Source organism: Serinus canaria, chromosome 20 (genome assembly GCF_022539315.1).
Source record: "Serinus canaria isolate serCan28SL12 chromosome 20, serCan2020, whole genome shotgun sequence".
NCBI classification, from domain to species: domain Eukaryota; kingdom Metazoa; phylum Chordata; class Aves; order Passeriformes; family Fringillidae; genus Serinus; species Serinus canaria.
In genome coordinates this window covers 12,573,423-12,589,500 of record NC_066333.1, presented here as the reverse complement: position 1 = coordinate 12,589,500, position 16,078 = coordinate 12,573,423, and positions in this window count along the sequence as shown.

Below are 16,078 nucleotides of genomic sequence, written 5' to 3'. Positions count from 1 at the left end.
GCACAGCTTGCATTCGAGCTCAGAAAGGCAGAAACAAAGACAGGAATGGAAACAGGAATGGGAATAGGAATGGGAATAGGAACAGGAATAGGAACGGGAACAGGAACAGGAACAGGAACAGGAACAGGAGCAGGAACAGGAGCAGGAACAGGAACAGGAACAGGAACAGGAACAGGAATAGGAACAGGAACAGGAACAGGAACAGGAATAGGAATAGGAATAGGAATAAGAATGGGAATGGGAATGGGAACGGGAATGGGAACAGGAACAGGAACAGGAACAGGAACAGGAACAGGAACAGGAACAGGAATAGGAATAGGAATGGGAATAGGAACAGGAATAGAAATGGGAATAGGAATGGGAATAGGAACGGGAATAGGAATGGGAATAGGAACAGGAATAGGAATGGGAATAGAAATAGGAATAGGAACAAGAATAGGAACAAGAATAGGAACAAGAATAGGAATGGGAACAGGAGCTGGTGTTCCTGTGGGAGGACACAGCCTGCAACCACAGGGTGCCTGGCAGCAACTACTCAGGCAGCAGGACTGGGCTCCAGATATCCAAACCCCAAAAAGCTCTTTGGTAATCTGAAGCATTTCTTTTTTTCATATAAAGAAGTGCAGTGTTTAATCCATTTATTGGTTTAATTAACAAGTTATCGTGGCTGGTGGTTTGTCCTTGTGGTTCACTGAGAGTGGAGGAGTCAGTGGCACAAATGCCAAGGTCAGACACAGGGTGGGGGGACAGCTGTGGTGGCTGTGTCACTTTTCTGTAGCTCAAGGCCACTCTGGATGTCACAGCCAGGACGAGGAGAGCTCTGGCAAAGCTCAGCAATAGCTGAAGAATTTTGTTGTTGTTGTTACAGAATCTCGGAGTCACTGAGGATGGAAAAGACCCCCAAGAGTCCAAGCTGTGGCTGATCCCACCTTGTCACCCAGCCCAGAGCACGGAGTGCCACGTCCTGGTGTTCCTGGAGCACCTGCAGGGGTGGGAAAGCAGAGTGGCACCAACCCCAAACATTTAAAGCCACGGCCCTCAAGTGCCCAAAGGAGCTCCAGTGCTCTGACACAAATCTGTAATTCCCAATCTGTTCCTAACTGCTCTGCTTTCATTTTCTTTTATTTTTACGTGGTAAACCAGGTGCTAATGAGCCTTGTGAATGCATGAGGAAAGGCAAAGCTGTGTCACTTCTTTAGTGTGTGTTGGATTACTCTCCTGGCACTCAGCTTCATTCTTTGCTCCCTCCTGATTCCCTGGAGCTTCATTGACACAGCAGGGAGAGAATAGGAACAGGCAGGAGTGCCTTGTCAGCCTCACCACGGAGAGCTCTTGTTGAGCCCCAAAGGATTTGTACAATCTCTGCCATTGTGCAGGAAATGGCCCTGGGAATGTGTCAGGTGCCTCCTTCAGGAGAGACAGCATCTTACAGACTGGCAGAGCTTCAGGCTCGGGAAATGACACAGGAATGGAAAACAAAGATCTCTGGAAAAGGATTTTCCACATGGAATGGGAAACAAAGATCTTTGGAAAAGGATTTTTCCAGACCTGGTAAGGGCCTGCTGGAAACAGGAGCAGACCAGGGTGGCTGTTAGCACAAGCAAGTTCAAATCTGCTGCTTCAATCCATTTTTTGGGCTGCTGGGATGCAAAGCTGAACTAATTTGCATGGATTTGTAGTAACTTGCCCAAACTCACTCAGAAAATCCATATGATGACCTAATATATCCTGATGGACGGAGAATGTCCCATTCTCTTCCTCCTCCCAGTTTCCAATAACTCTGTCCTGGGAAGAACAGAATTGTATTGCTTGAATTTCAGGGGGAGGCTTCTCAGACTGCAGCATCTGAGCCGATTTCAAAGGTTTCTGAATGAAAAGAATCAGGAGATAAATGAGAATGAACTAACTCACCAGCATAATCAAAATAATAATTTAGTCACATTACAACTCAGACAGAAACAACATCCCAAATGGGAAGCAGGATATAATTAGCCTCACTTTCAAGCAGTATTAATGAACCTAACAATCTGCTTAACAAAACTGCTTAGTAATTGATGTATGCAAATGTAATGTTTCTATTGCCATTAGTGGCAAAGAGAAGTTTGAGAGGAAATGACAGAATGTGTTTGAATTAATGCTCTGCAAGGTGAAAGGCAGAGCACTGACTGCTGTTTTAGCAGCCTGAACCCCAGAGACTGATTCAACTCCCACATCTCAGGAAGAGCTGCTGGACCTGGCCTGACCTGGGGATTGGATGGGGTTTGGTCCTCATCTCCACTGGGGTGGAGTCTGAACTACCTGGGAATGGTTAAAGATTCTGCTGAGTCCTCAGCTGGGTCAGGATTCCACATCCAACACCCACTGCTGGTTTTTGGGAGAGATGGAATTCGATGTACAGAATCTGAAGTTTACAAAGCGTGCTCTGAAAAAGCAATAAAAGTATTTTTAAAGAGGAGGGTTGAATAGGGGAGAAATTAATCCATCAGACTACAAATGAATTTGCCACACAGGTAAAATAAACTTCACTATTTGATCATCACATAAGATTCATCAAATAAAAAAAAAAAAAAACCAAGGATAATTAATCCAATGTGCATATCAGATTCTGAATCTAGCCAGTTTGCTGCACTGAGCCTGGAATTTAAATGATCTTGTCTGTGCATGACTAAAGGTTACTGCTCTCACAGTTCAAATGGAAAAATGTGTTCATCAAAAACATATCTATTAGCTTCACAATAGTAAGCACTCTGTGAATACAAAGAAGTTTCTTAGGAATAGGTAATGCTGAAGGCCTACCCAGAAACGAGGGAGCTGCCAATTTTCAGAAACAATCACTCAATTTGCCAGCAAACATATTTTCCTCCCGAGCTCTGGGAGGAGAGGCCTGCTTGTACTCACACACTAATGCCCATGTTTGCAGCTCTATATACTTCGGTATTTTTAATTTTCTGGTAACTTGTCTTGATATAATTTTAGAGATTCTATTAAATATTTTATAGAGCAGCCCATTGTAAATCAATCTCCGACATAATGTACCATTATTTCTCATAGATCTTTTCCTGCAGCTCAAAAGCATTTCAATAAAGCTCTAAAAGCCCTGGCAATGACAACACTCGGTGTTGTGCATCACCATGGCAATGCTGCAGAAAATAGCTTTGATTTGGGGTCGGAAAGATCAAACATTAGATTAGATTGAAAATACAGAGTTCATCTCGATACAACCTGAAACTATCATGGCCCAGCTGTGTGCTCTCAGCTGCTGAGGCTGGAGGCAAGACTGAGGCAGGAGGAATCCTGCAGGATGCTGAGGGGATTCAGGGGATTCAGACAGTCAGAAAGTCTCAGAGCAGGGCTGAGCTCCCTGTTTCCCAGAGCCAGGAATTCAAAGTTTGACCAACTTACGTCAAAAGGCAAGATTTCAAAAGAATTGATAAGAATTCAAAAGAAGAAATTGTTCTGGGTTGTCTGTGGCTTTCTGTATCACTTAACCTTTCACTTAATCTTTCAATTATGCACCTGGGCTGCTCTAAGGTGTGAAATGGGGCTTTGCCTTGGGTGTGAAAGAGAAAATAAGGTGGTACATTTGAAAGCTCTGTTGCCCAATTATCACCCCCCAGATCCCTCTCTGGATCACCCCTGGCTGTGACAAACAGCCCTGCTGTGGCCTGGCACAGCCTGGATGTGCTTTGGGTCCCCTGAGAGCAGATTCCAGACCCAACTCTTCTGCAATTCATCGCTCCACACTCCCAAACCCACACGGAGCTGCCCCAAGCTGGCAGCTCCATGCTTAATCTCAGCCCTAGAAAAGCTTAACAGCAAGAAAGGAACTTTTTTTACTGGAAGGGGTTGGTTGAGAGGTTTTTCATGTTGTTTTATTGTGGGCTGTTTGTTTGGTTGTTTGGGTTTTTTTTTAACCACAGATACTTTTTCAGAGCACAAAAAACCCCCATTCCTGTTTGTGGGGTCAGGGTGGGTGGAAGAAACCCACAATATTGTTTCTTCCTTCTTTCCTCCTCCCCTCTTAGGATAACTTCACAACTCGATTCAAAGAAACAGCCATTGTTTCAAGCTGAGTGAAGTTCCTTCCTGCCCTCTGCCATGGAATATTCTCTCTCCATGGGAAGGATCCCTCTTCAAAACCTCCTCTCACTCTGCCTGCTCAGCCAGGGCACTCCACCTCAGGGTGTCCCAGCACTCAGAGGCTGCTGCTCTCTGCACACAAAAAAGTAATCAAGGGCTCCGTGGCAGGAATTTCTCTTTAGTCACACAAAGGATTTATAAGGACTCTTCCAGAACGGGCAACTTGCAGAGGTCAGTTCTGTCACCCCAGGGTACAAAGCCACAGGAGCACAGAAAATGGAAGAAGGGAACAAAGGATGGATGTGGAGGAGGCAGGGAGTTATCACTGGGCAGCTCAATCCCAGCTCTGTGTGTGATACAGCTGCTTAAATTCAAAAATGGCAGAAATATGTGAAGGGAGAAAAATCCTGTGTTAGTTTGGAGGCTGGGGCAGCCACCCTGGGGAGCTCGTGCAAGGTTTCATCACTGCCAGATGAAAATCAAACACAAGAGACAAAGAAACAAATGACCTATGAGTGATAGAGGGGAGAATTCATCAGCAACACTTAACTGCAGACTCAGGGTGACTCAGAGCCCTCTGAAAGAGAGATGTCAAGGCATGGAAAAACAAAACAAAATTTGAAATATTCACTGGCTCTTGCAAAAGCTTGTGTCATCCATGTACTCTTATACATACAAAAGTAACTACAATTGTAAGTATTCCATTGGACAGTAGAGCTGTGTTGAAGAGCACTTTCCAGGCTCCATTCTCATCCAGGGACATAAAATAAGACATGGAACTGCTCATGCAGTAAATGTCAGCTTTGTAAAACTAAGAGATGATTTATTTACTGGTTAATACCCTGCCAGACTATGACTTCTTCACGGGAAAGCCAGGATTTAATGTGAGCTTTGCTGCCAGCAGAGCTGCAGGATGGGGCACTCAGCCTGCTCCCTCCCTGGGGATATTCCAGATGCACAGAATATCCAGGTGGGAGTCTCTTCTCTGCCTTCCTCAGAACCCCAGAAAGCCCATCTAAAGCCACGGGAAATCAGATTTCCTTCAGCTTTGCTTCCACTGGGCAGTCCAAAGCCAGCCAGGGTTTTCCATTTTGAAAGCATTCTGTTAACTTCAAATTCTTTGCTCATTTCTATGGGCAGCTCTCTGTTAAAGGAGATGAGGTTTTTGTCTTCAATGAATTTAAATCCCTTCAGCTAAATTCAGATTACCTGATAATGGATGAATCACCTCCAGGTCATTAGCAAGTGCCCCTTCTGAAGCTGGCCCTGAACTCCAAGGGGAATTCAAAGGAATTGGATGTTTTTCCTCTTGACATTCCAAGCCAGGAGAGTTCCTGAGCTGAGCCAGGAGCTCAGGAGGTAACCCAGTGTGACAGTGGCAGCCTGAAGGTGCACCAGGCTGCTGAGGCTCTGCCAGATCATTAATTAGTCCTTCATTAAGGCTCAGGATCTGCATATTGGATTAATGCTCGGGAGCAGCTGGCCAGCAAGGAGCTGTCCCACACCCCCATGTGCAGCCAGCAGGTGACACAAGTCAGCACCACAGCAGCCCACAGTGCTCGTTAAAAAGCACATTACAAAAGGATTTATTCTTCAATAAAAATAAAATTTCATGTGAATGTGGAAACAGCTACATTCAAACTTTTCTGCAACAGAGGACAAGAGTTGTTTGGGTTTTTTACAGAGCCCCAAATACAGCTTTGAAGTACTTGCTCAGCACCAGAATTCTTTTTATCTTATGTGCTTCAAGAAATGTTCAAAAAGCCAGCAAATTCTTCTGAGGTACAATTAAATTCTTCCGAGGTACAATTCTTCTGAGCCTCAGAGCTCACACTACTCTTACACTGTAGTTTAAGAAAGAAAGTGAAGAAGAAATCTGAATTGTTTGCAAATCAGAGACAAATCTGTTAATCAGATTTTTTTCCTGTGCTCACACACCCCAAGAAGCCCCCAAAAACCCCAAAGTAGAATCAGTATTCATTGCAGGTTATTCATCTGGGGTGGTTTTCTAGTTGCCAACCTCTGAGCATTCAAATGTTCAACCTTCAGGTCCTTTCATTAACAAAGATATGAGAATGGGAATGTCACAAACTCTGTAACCTTTATGAAATGTACAACCTGCATGTTTAGAGGAAAATTGTTTATTTAGAAGAGAAAAACAGTTGGTAATGTTCCATGATCTTCAAAAAATGTCCAAAAAGTTGAATATTGGACATTCTTGACCTTTCTAATACACAAATGCTTCAGCTACAGAAGAAAAATGTAGAGTTGGTCCCTGGTATTCTACAGCAGGAAATAAAAAGCTGGATGAGGTGAGGTTTTTAAGTTAACATTAGGAATTTTTTTCCTAAAAATAAAGGCCCCTTCATTCATTTGAAGCATTTGTAGTAACTAAAATAAAAGCATGTAATATAGACCCTAATTTGTGAGCACCTATGGCTGCTGCTATAGAAATTGAATTCAGATGTTGATACCAACCCACTAAATATAATGTAGGTCCCCACAGAAATTATTCCAAATTTTGTCTTCATTCCACTCCATTTAAAGTTTGCAGGGAATTATTTTTAAGCATTTTTTGAAAGCTCCAGTGGCTTATGCAAGAACCCCTATTGTTAACCTAGATGGAAACCACTTTTCTAGCTGGCATTTTACACCATTTAAAAAAAAAAATTAAATCTACTGCTGAGCATGAATATACAGCTTAAAATTTCAATTGGATTGGCACTGTCCACTGAAGGATTTCCTGTGAACTAATTATCCCCTCATTCCTTCAACTGAAAATCTGAACAGTCCCAAGGTTTTTTAAGCATTTCTTGCTTACACCGTGGTTTGCTGCAAGGTCGGGCTGTGTTTGGAACGCGGGCAGAGGCAAATGTTGCCATGTGCTCCCAGGGTCACATTTTCTATCTGTTCCAGCCTAAAAGGGAAACTTTCTGAAAGGAGGGAAATTCCAATTCCTGGCTGCTGGAGCTGCTCTGTGCAGAACAGTTCAGAGGAGCAGGCAGGAGTGGCATGGGGGAGCCAGGGCTGCCCCTCTGCATCTGGGGACAACATCTGGTTCTGGAGACACAGCTGTGCAGACAGCTTAGGAGAAATTCTATTCCAAGGGAAACTGTGGGAGACACCTGGGGAGAACATCTGGTTCTGGAGAAACAGCTGTGCAGACAGCTGGGGACAATATCTGGTACCAGGAGAAACAGCTGTGCAGACAGCTGGGGAGAAATCCTATTCCAAGGGAAACTGTGGGAGACATCTGGGAACATCTGGTTCCAAGAGGAGCTGTGGGAGAATGGAGAAAAGAGCTGCACCAGAGGAGCCACTGTGGGCCCTCTGAACCTCCCCACTCTGTGATACCAGAGCAGCACAAGCTCCAGACTATTCCTTCCCAATTTCACATGTGTACACTTGCTGGAGATGACTCAGGAGCTGCTTTATGTAAGTCATTGATCTGGGGTCCATCAGCTGCTAAAAATTCCTGTCTGCCACTGGTGGGTGAGAAATCTACTCAGCTATCACAGCTGGAGGACACTGTCACTAAGAGTAGAGGACAGCTGACCTGGCTCTTAATTAACATGCCCAGTTTCTGTTAATTACATCATCTCCAGCCCTGGTGGTGATGTCACACTGGAGCAACAGTGACCCAGCTCAAAAGGACCCAGCCCAGGCAGTTCCAGTCTTGTTGCATCAATAATGGACATTTTCTGTAGTCACTATCCCCTGGCAGCTGCTTCTCAAATCACTTCTGCCCCCTCCCACCCTCTGCTGCTTCTCAAATCACTTCTGCCCCCGTTCCCAGCCTGTTCTTTCCCTTCCCTGCCCCTGCAGTGACCAGGAAAGGCAGAGGTGCTCAGCAGAGGGTTTTTCCAGGCTGGTTTCCTCCTTTTTTCACTGTCTGTTTACATGCCAGGTTATTATTCTGGGGTCTCTGTGGGTGCTGAATGCTCTGTTTGTCACTTCAGTGCCATCTCCTCAACTTCAAAATGGACCAAAGAGCTCATCATTTCCTCCTAAATTCTTGAGTTTATTCTGAAAACAAAAAAGAAATAATCTGAACTAAGCCCAAGCCCTTTCTGCTTGCTGAGAATTAAATACTGATATTAAATCCTGGCTTACAAAAGACTGCCATGTTCATCAGAAGTGATCCTCTGCAAATGAAGTGAAGATAAAACAGAATTATAAACACTCATGTAACTTCTGTCTGCACAGTGTTTTCCTGTCACAAGCATTTAGAAATACTTCACCCCTCACAAAACCAGAATTAAACAGCTCTGGGCCCCATTGCATCAGAGTCTGAACTGGCTCACCCCAGATTTTCAAATCAATTATTTTGGTGTACATTATTCTTCCATTCTTTAAATAGCTTTTAATGTTATTTCCATGGAAACCACTTAGAAGCACATGCCTGATGTTTGTGGGTTCAAGCATCATCCAGGAACTCCAAACCCCAAGGCTGCACCAATAAGCTGAATTCCTAAGGTCCATTCCCAGCAATTGAGACACACTGATGTTTATTTACTTCACAAGCCAGCAAAAAACAGAGTTGCTTAGCCCAGAGAAGTTTAAAGCAGAGAATGTGCATTTTAGGCCTTTTTCTCCAGTACATCACTTTTCCTGAACTACTGTCAGAGGCAGCTGAAAGCTTTTAAATAACAGGCAAAATTGGTTTTTGTAACACCAAAAATGAGGAATTCTTTCTTCTCAGGCCAGCAAAATTCGTTCCCACATTGGCAGCAGCAGAACTTCTCCCAAACCAAAGCTTCTTGGTTAGCTGTGGTGAATGTCACATCCATTAAAAGTTGATTATTCCACAAAGGGCTCAGAACAAAGCAGGCAGCACCAGAGAAAGCTGAGGGTTTCTGATTATTAGCAAACCCTTCAGTTTCTCAAGGGTTTCATACATCTGATACCCAATTAGAAGCAAAATATTCTCCCAATTTATTATTTTTCTTAATTATCTTGAAAGCATTTCTAGAAGGCAAGTGACCAATTAGTCTGTGGGGTGAGACACCACAGAAACCACTTGGGGTTTGCACAGGACTGGATCCTCTCCTCTGTCAGACTGGTAATTAAGGCACAGATCACTCTGATTTACACCCATTTTATAATTGCAACACTACTCATGTCACTGAGCTGCTCCCAGCTAAACCAAGCGTGGTTTCAGGTTGTTTCTTTAGGATCCTTTGGAATTGGGTTGTTTTTTAGGGCTTATCCAGGCTTCTGGAAAAAGATCAGTTCACAGACAGCTTTGCTTATAACCTTCCCTTCCAGTTCTTCTGTTTCTTCTTTGCCTTGAATGCTTAATAAGTTTTGTACAACATTCAAGGTCCTATAGCTCTCATTTTTTCAGCTCTCCTTTCTGATTTCCCTTTTAAATTCACCTTACTCTATGTCCTTGCTCTTCTTGCCCATTTTACCAACTCTGGGATCACAATGGTGTAATTAAGAATTTGCCTCAGCGAGCTCAAGCGAGCAGTCTGTGACAAACCAATAAATTTGCTAAATCCATGAATAATAAGTGAGTTCTCATGCCCTATCCCATAGGATAACAAATAATGAGGAATGTGTTACTCATTATTAATAGGAAATAATGAATAATGGGATATTGGGAAAAAATTCCTCATTGTGAGGGTGCTGAGCCCTGGCACAGGTGCCCAGAGCAGCTGGGGCTTCCCCTGGATCCCTGGCAGTGCCCAAGGCCAGGCTGGACAGGACTTGGAGCACCTGGGACAGTGGAAGGTGTCCATGCCATGGCAGGGGTGGGATGGGCTGGTCTTTAAGGTCCCTTCCAACCCAAACCATTCCATGATTTCTGATGGGATTCCATGATATCCCCAGCAGATCTGCTCATACTTGGCAGTGGCTCCAGGCTGAGCCCAAGCAGGTTGAGCTCCCATCAGCAAAATGTGCTTTGGGCCTTCTCATCCAGCAAGAGCCCCCTCTGGTCTGTGCACAGCCAGCTGAGGCACAGCAAGCCTGGCTCCCCACAAGGACTGGGCAGTGAGGGGTGCTGGGACCACTTTCACCCCTGGCAGACCCCAAGGCCTGTGCCCAGCCCTGCTCCAGGAGCTGGCTGCACCACGGCTGCTGAAGGAGCCCCTTGCCACCAGCTGGTTTTACAGCAAGCAGTGAGTCAGAAATGCACTTCAGAATTCAGCTCCCCAAACCAGCCCAGCTGTGGAAAGCCAGCAGTGCCATCCATTGACTGAAGGATGTAAGGCATGTGCCTGGCAGGGCAGAAATACCATCAGCAGGTTGGCAACATCCCTCCACTCCTCCTCCCTGCTGGGCCAGGGGATTTGGCAACGTCTTCCTGACTGGAGCCTGGTCTCCAGCAAGTTCCTGCAGTGCCTGTTCAGATATGTTAAAGGATGTGCCAGCTGTCAGGTGTGTTAAAGAATTTCACTGATACACACAGAGCATCTCTGCTCACACCCAACGTGAGGGATGGGCACCTGTGCCAGTGTCCCAGAGAACACAGCGAGTCACAGGTGGGCACACTCCCAGAGCCACAGAACAGGCTCTCTCCTCCTCCTGAGATCATGCAATCAGCACCACCATAAAGCAAGGTCAGAACCAGGCACTCCTGGCACTATAACACAGCTGGGAACAGGGCACCACATGACCAGAGCCCCAGAAAAGGTTCCTCATTTTCTAAGATCTCAAAGCAAACAACCTCAGACACAATGATTATATTTATAGTGGTTCTACTTCACCAATTCACACATGGCATAAACATGGCATAAATCTTTTACAAACAATAGGTTAGATGCTTTAACAGAATGTTCACCATTGTTAAATGCTAGAAATATCAGCAGCCCAAAAAGCTGTTTATACAATTGACATTGTTCCTTAGCCATGGGCTCATTATTGGCTACTCATATCTGTGAAATGCCTGTACAGATGCAATATTATCACTATTTAAAGTCTGGTCATCCAAGTAGTTACAATTTTTGGTGTATCTCAAATTCTGGCTGAAAAGGAGAGCAGAAGACACCTAAAGAAGGCACCTCTCCTGCTGGTGTCAGGACACAGAGTCAGAGAAACATGGAATGGTTTGGGCTGGAACTTAAAGACCACCCCTGCCATGGCAGGGACACCTCCCACTGTCCCAGGCTGCTCCAAGCCCAGTGTCCAACCTGGCCTGGGACACTGCCAGGGATCCAGGGGCAGCCACAGCTGCTCTGGGCACCTGTGCCAGGGCTTCACCTCCCTCCCAGGCCAGATTTTTTTCTGATATCCCATCTAACCCTCTGCCAGATGCAAGAACAGAGATAAGGTGCAAGCATGGGACCTCCCCTGTTTGTCCTTCTGCAGAGCCTAGGGCCTGCGGGGTTTGAGGACCCCTTGGTCCCTTTCTCCTGCTGTGGGGCTGTTCAAGGTGGGATTTTCCTTCTGGCCAGTGCCACCAGGACCTGCTGTGCAAAGCAAAGGTGTCTGTCCCAGAGCTCCAGGCACTGTCCCTTCGAGCACAGCACAGCAAGTGCGTCACTCCTCCCCAAGGCCGTGTCCCATCGCAGCACCTGCAAGATGTGACAATTTCCAGTAACCTCGGACAAACAGGGGCTAATCACCGTGCCCAGCAATTCACAGCAGCCTTTTCCGAGTACAGATTGAATATTGCCTTGCACTGAACCGTTTGACCAGAATCTCATTATGGCATTATGCAGTGAGAGGTGGAAAAGAGGGAATGTGGCCTTGGCTGTTACTTGTTCCATCTAAATGGACTGACAATTGGCTTTACAGCAATATTGGTGAGGAGCAAAGGGCAGCAAAATCTGCCCTTGGGAATGCGAGTTATGGGCTGCTACAAGAGCATGTTATCAACTATTTACACAGCTTTCCAGCCTGAAGGGGAAGAGGACAACTGGCTCTTATACTTGGAAAACAATTTAAAATTGCTGAACATTTCCAAAAACATTCAAACCACATGGAATGGTTTGTGTTGGAGGGGACTTTCAAGATCATCCAGTCCCACCATGGGCAGGGACACCTACCACTGTCCCAGGATGCCCCAAGCCCCATCCAACCTGGACAATCTCTTCCCTAACTGCCTGGATCATTTCTTGCCTAATTTTTCTTAAGTTCTCATGAAGCTAAATTATCATCAGTAGTGTGAGGAATCAAAAATGAAATCTAAATAAGAAACTTTTAAATGTAAAGAAGAATCTCAGTGCAAATTTAAAAGTCCATGGGAATCAAATGAGGTGTGAAACACCCCAACACCCCAGTTTAAACACTCAGCTTCCAAACTTGGCTCCGTCATTTTTCAGTTCACAAAACACCACTTTGCCTGTGTTAGTGGCAGCAGATGTCAAACAGAACTCAGCACAGCATCATTTGCAGCCTCTCTGTGTTTAGTAATCAGCACAAGACACTGCACTTTTGCTGGGCTACTCCAAGTTTGAAAGCTTTTTTCTAGAGGTGCCTGTCTGGAGCAGACACCTCACCTCAGAGTGGGCTGCACTGAATGATAAATAAATAACCATCAAAAATCTTCTCCAAATGCCAAACCCCAGGTACAGGAGTGACTGTTTGCACTTCAGCGCAACATAAATATCAATCTAAGGGTAGAAGATGATAAATTCTTCATAGACATGAAGACAATGCAAACTTTGCTGGATACCAAAAGAGATGAGTTTATGTTAAAGCCTGTGTTCCAGTGGGGAATGGCTCCATGACAAACCAGCAGTGGGTACAGCAGCTTTTGCTCCTCCCTCGTACCCCAGGTGAATGGTTTCAGCAAGGTGAGAGCTGCAGTGCTTCTGTGAAGGGAGTTTTGTGTGCCCCCAGAGCTGCCGGAGCCAGGGCAGAAGGAGCTGAGCCACTCCTTTAGGGTGACACACGGTGGGTGCCAAGGAAGAGGCTTCTGCTGTCACTCCTGTCGTTCAGCTGCTCCGTGAGGAAATAACCTCCCTGCTCTGCCGGGCTATCAATCCCACACCCGGCAGGATGTGATTTGCACTCACACATACCCAAAAGGCTGCACATCACACCAGCCAAATGGAAAAACATCTCATCAGAGGATCACTGGCGAGGATCTTGTGGAGAGGAGAATTAATGCTGCTGCCTTGTGTCAACCAAGGCGTTGGAAAATATACCAAGTTTTTTTTTTTTTTTTTTTTTTTATAACTTCAGTCAGTTTTTACAGAATCACAGAATGAACTAGGTTGGAAAAAACTTTTGGTATCATCAAGTCCAGCCTCTGTTTGCTTTTGTCCCGGGGGAAGGGAATTAGAGTTTCTTTCCATGGGCATTGTCTCAACAGACCGAGAGTAGCACAGAAGACACTCAAAGGATGACATCCATCAACGGCAATTAACGAACCATCAACTTCAAACAACAGCCCTGGGTGGTGGGAGACACCTGATCTGGGAAGAAGAGATAAGAATGAGGACCAAATTAGCATCAGAAGCGATCTGTAACCAATAGGAAACCAAATATTAAGAACTAAGTGACTTGCAACAAATGAACGTTGAACCGATGAATCTCTGTGGGTTTGACTGCGTAAAACTGGTGAAAAATCCAGTAAAATCCGTGTGTCACGGAATGATTTTCTCTGCACACCCAGGCTATGTGTAGATGAAATTATTTCTGTGATACATCCTGGCCTGAACAACATCCTGGCCAGAAATAAAGTAATGCTTTGATTCTTTAACACTAAAAATATCGCTGGAGGGTTTTTATATTTCCCGCAGCTTCGGTGACAAAAGGACAAAGATGCTGAAAGAATTCTGCTTCCTCCCCAGAAAGGGAGCAAGCCTCACTGCTCAGCAGCACCAGTCTGCTCCCTCACACACACGCTCAGGGAATCAACAGCAAAACCCATCCACATGAGCAATAGGAATACTTTCATTTTATACCCTTCTATTTTCTTCTGGTTTGACTTTACACCTCTTTTTGCCCAGCCAGACTAAGGGGTTAAAGTGCAAGACCTGCTGAGTAGGGGAAATCCCCCCTTGTGCAGAGGATCCCACAAGTCATCACATAAATTGCCCGACTGAGGAGGATTTGAGTAGAACCCACAGTTCCCCTTGGACAATCACGGATTCCCACAGCTCCAGGACAGGCCCACACAGCCCCCGTTCTTCGAGGATTTCCAGGTAAAATAAACAAGTAATTCCTTCTTTGCTGTCCTGTTGAGAAATTTTTCTTGCCTGAAGTCCTCTCAAAGATGGAAATGCCTGGGCTGGATTTCACTGGATTTAGCAATCCTAGCACTGCAGACTTCTCCCATTTGAATAGAAGATACCAAGAGTTAATGACTTTCTACTGGTTTTGCTTGAGAAGAAAGAGGTCCCTGAAAGCTGACTGTGACCCAGAACTTCACTAAGTATGTTTATCAACTGCATATGGATATTCCTTTCCTGATATCATTTTTATTCTTATTCAACTTATCAACTAGCTCCATCATCTCATCTTCATGATTCAAACACTCGGAACATGATGTGAAAAAGCCAATGTACTAAAGAACAGGGCTACTTAAAACTAGTTCACATGCCATGCCCTTAATTTACTATAATATGAAAAAATTTGCCTTAGCTTCTGTTCTAAATGAGGTTCATGATCAGTTCACAGCTCATCTCATTACATTTATATGCATGACATTACTACATCTGTAATAATGCTAAATGACACAGCTTCCAGCACGAAGAAGAAATTGCCTCCCACTCTCACACAGGAACCACTTCCTACGTGTCCATTAGAAGGCATTAAATTTTGGTGCCAGCACATTCACAATCCCTGAATTATTTGTAGATTAAATAATTCTAAAAACATGTAATGAATCTGCTCTCATGCAATTTAGAAAACTTAGCAGACTTCTAAGATTTCTTCATCATCAAAACATCCTTGTAGGTTGGCTAAGGCATTCTCCCAAGCTGTTATTGAATTACTGATCTCATTTATCCCTGCAAATGGATTTAACTCCTAAAGCAGCTCACTGCAGTCTCACAGGCAGCAGTGGTTGCATTTAGCTTGGGCTCTCAGCAAAGCACAGCCTGAACAACTCTGCATCCTGGATTTCTGGTTACAGAAATTGCACATTAGAGCACACTTCAGTTTTGTCACTGTTCCTACAGCACTGTCAAACCAAGAGAGATTTTGACTTCATAAAGTCAAATTATGGAAGGGAAATTGTTATCTAAGAGGTTTATAATAGATACTTTGACAAAGAGTACCCCCTGTGTTACTACATAATACTCATTCTGATAAAAACATGACAAACCTTTCTGACAAATTATAGAGGATGGTCATTATGGAAAAGTCTTTGCCTCACAGGAATTCAAATGCATCTCCTGGTGACATTATACCTACTGCCTCTTCAATAGCTCTCAGCTCAACTCCCAGCTTTCCTTTTACTGATGATAAACAGTGACTGCAATAACACAAATAACACAAAACCAGAGCAGCACTCTCTGCCTGTGGGAAAATTGCAAATGGAAAATAAGAGTTTATCTACTTAGAGACAGGCTGAGAGATGGAACAGGGGTTCAGACAGAGCACAAATGTAGTAGATAAAGTGTGCCAGTAATTTAGGTTTATTTTTAAACAACACATCCCTGAGACATCTGGAATTGGGGTTCACATCTCCACACCCCATGCTTGTGTTTCAGGACTGCAGAACACACTGTTGAGATCTGTGCATTTTTTTTAGTATTTTGCAGCATGCCTCTTTTCAGTTTATCTTATATTTAGTGTAGACACCAAAACATTTTGAGATGTGTTAGTAAATATGTGTGTCTGTGCAGAAGCCTTTCCTTGAGCTGTTTCCAAAAGCTGTACCTTCTCCCCTTTGTTTTAGTTACCATGAGCAGGACAGAGCTAATGTCTTTTTCTTATAAACCATCTCCACATTAAGGTGTCTCCAGCCTGGCTGTTTGCCCCTTTTTCACTGAGCATATATCACTGGGTGTTTATCATATTGTTCCTTCCTGCTTCCAAACAAAACCTCCCACTGAGATTGGGGGGCAGCAGACAGCCAGGCTGTGCATATACAACT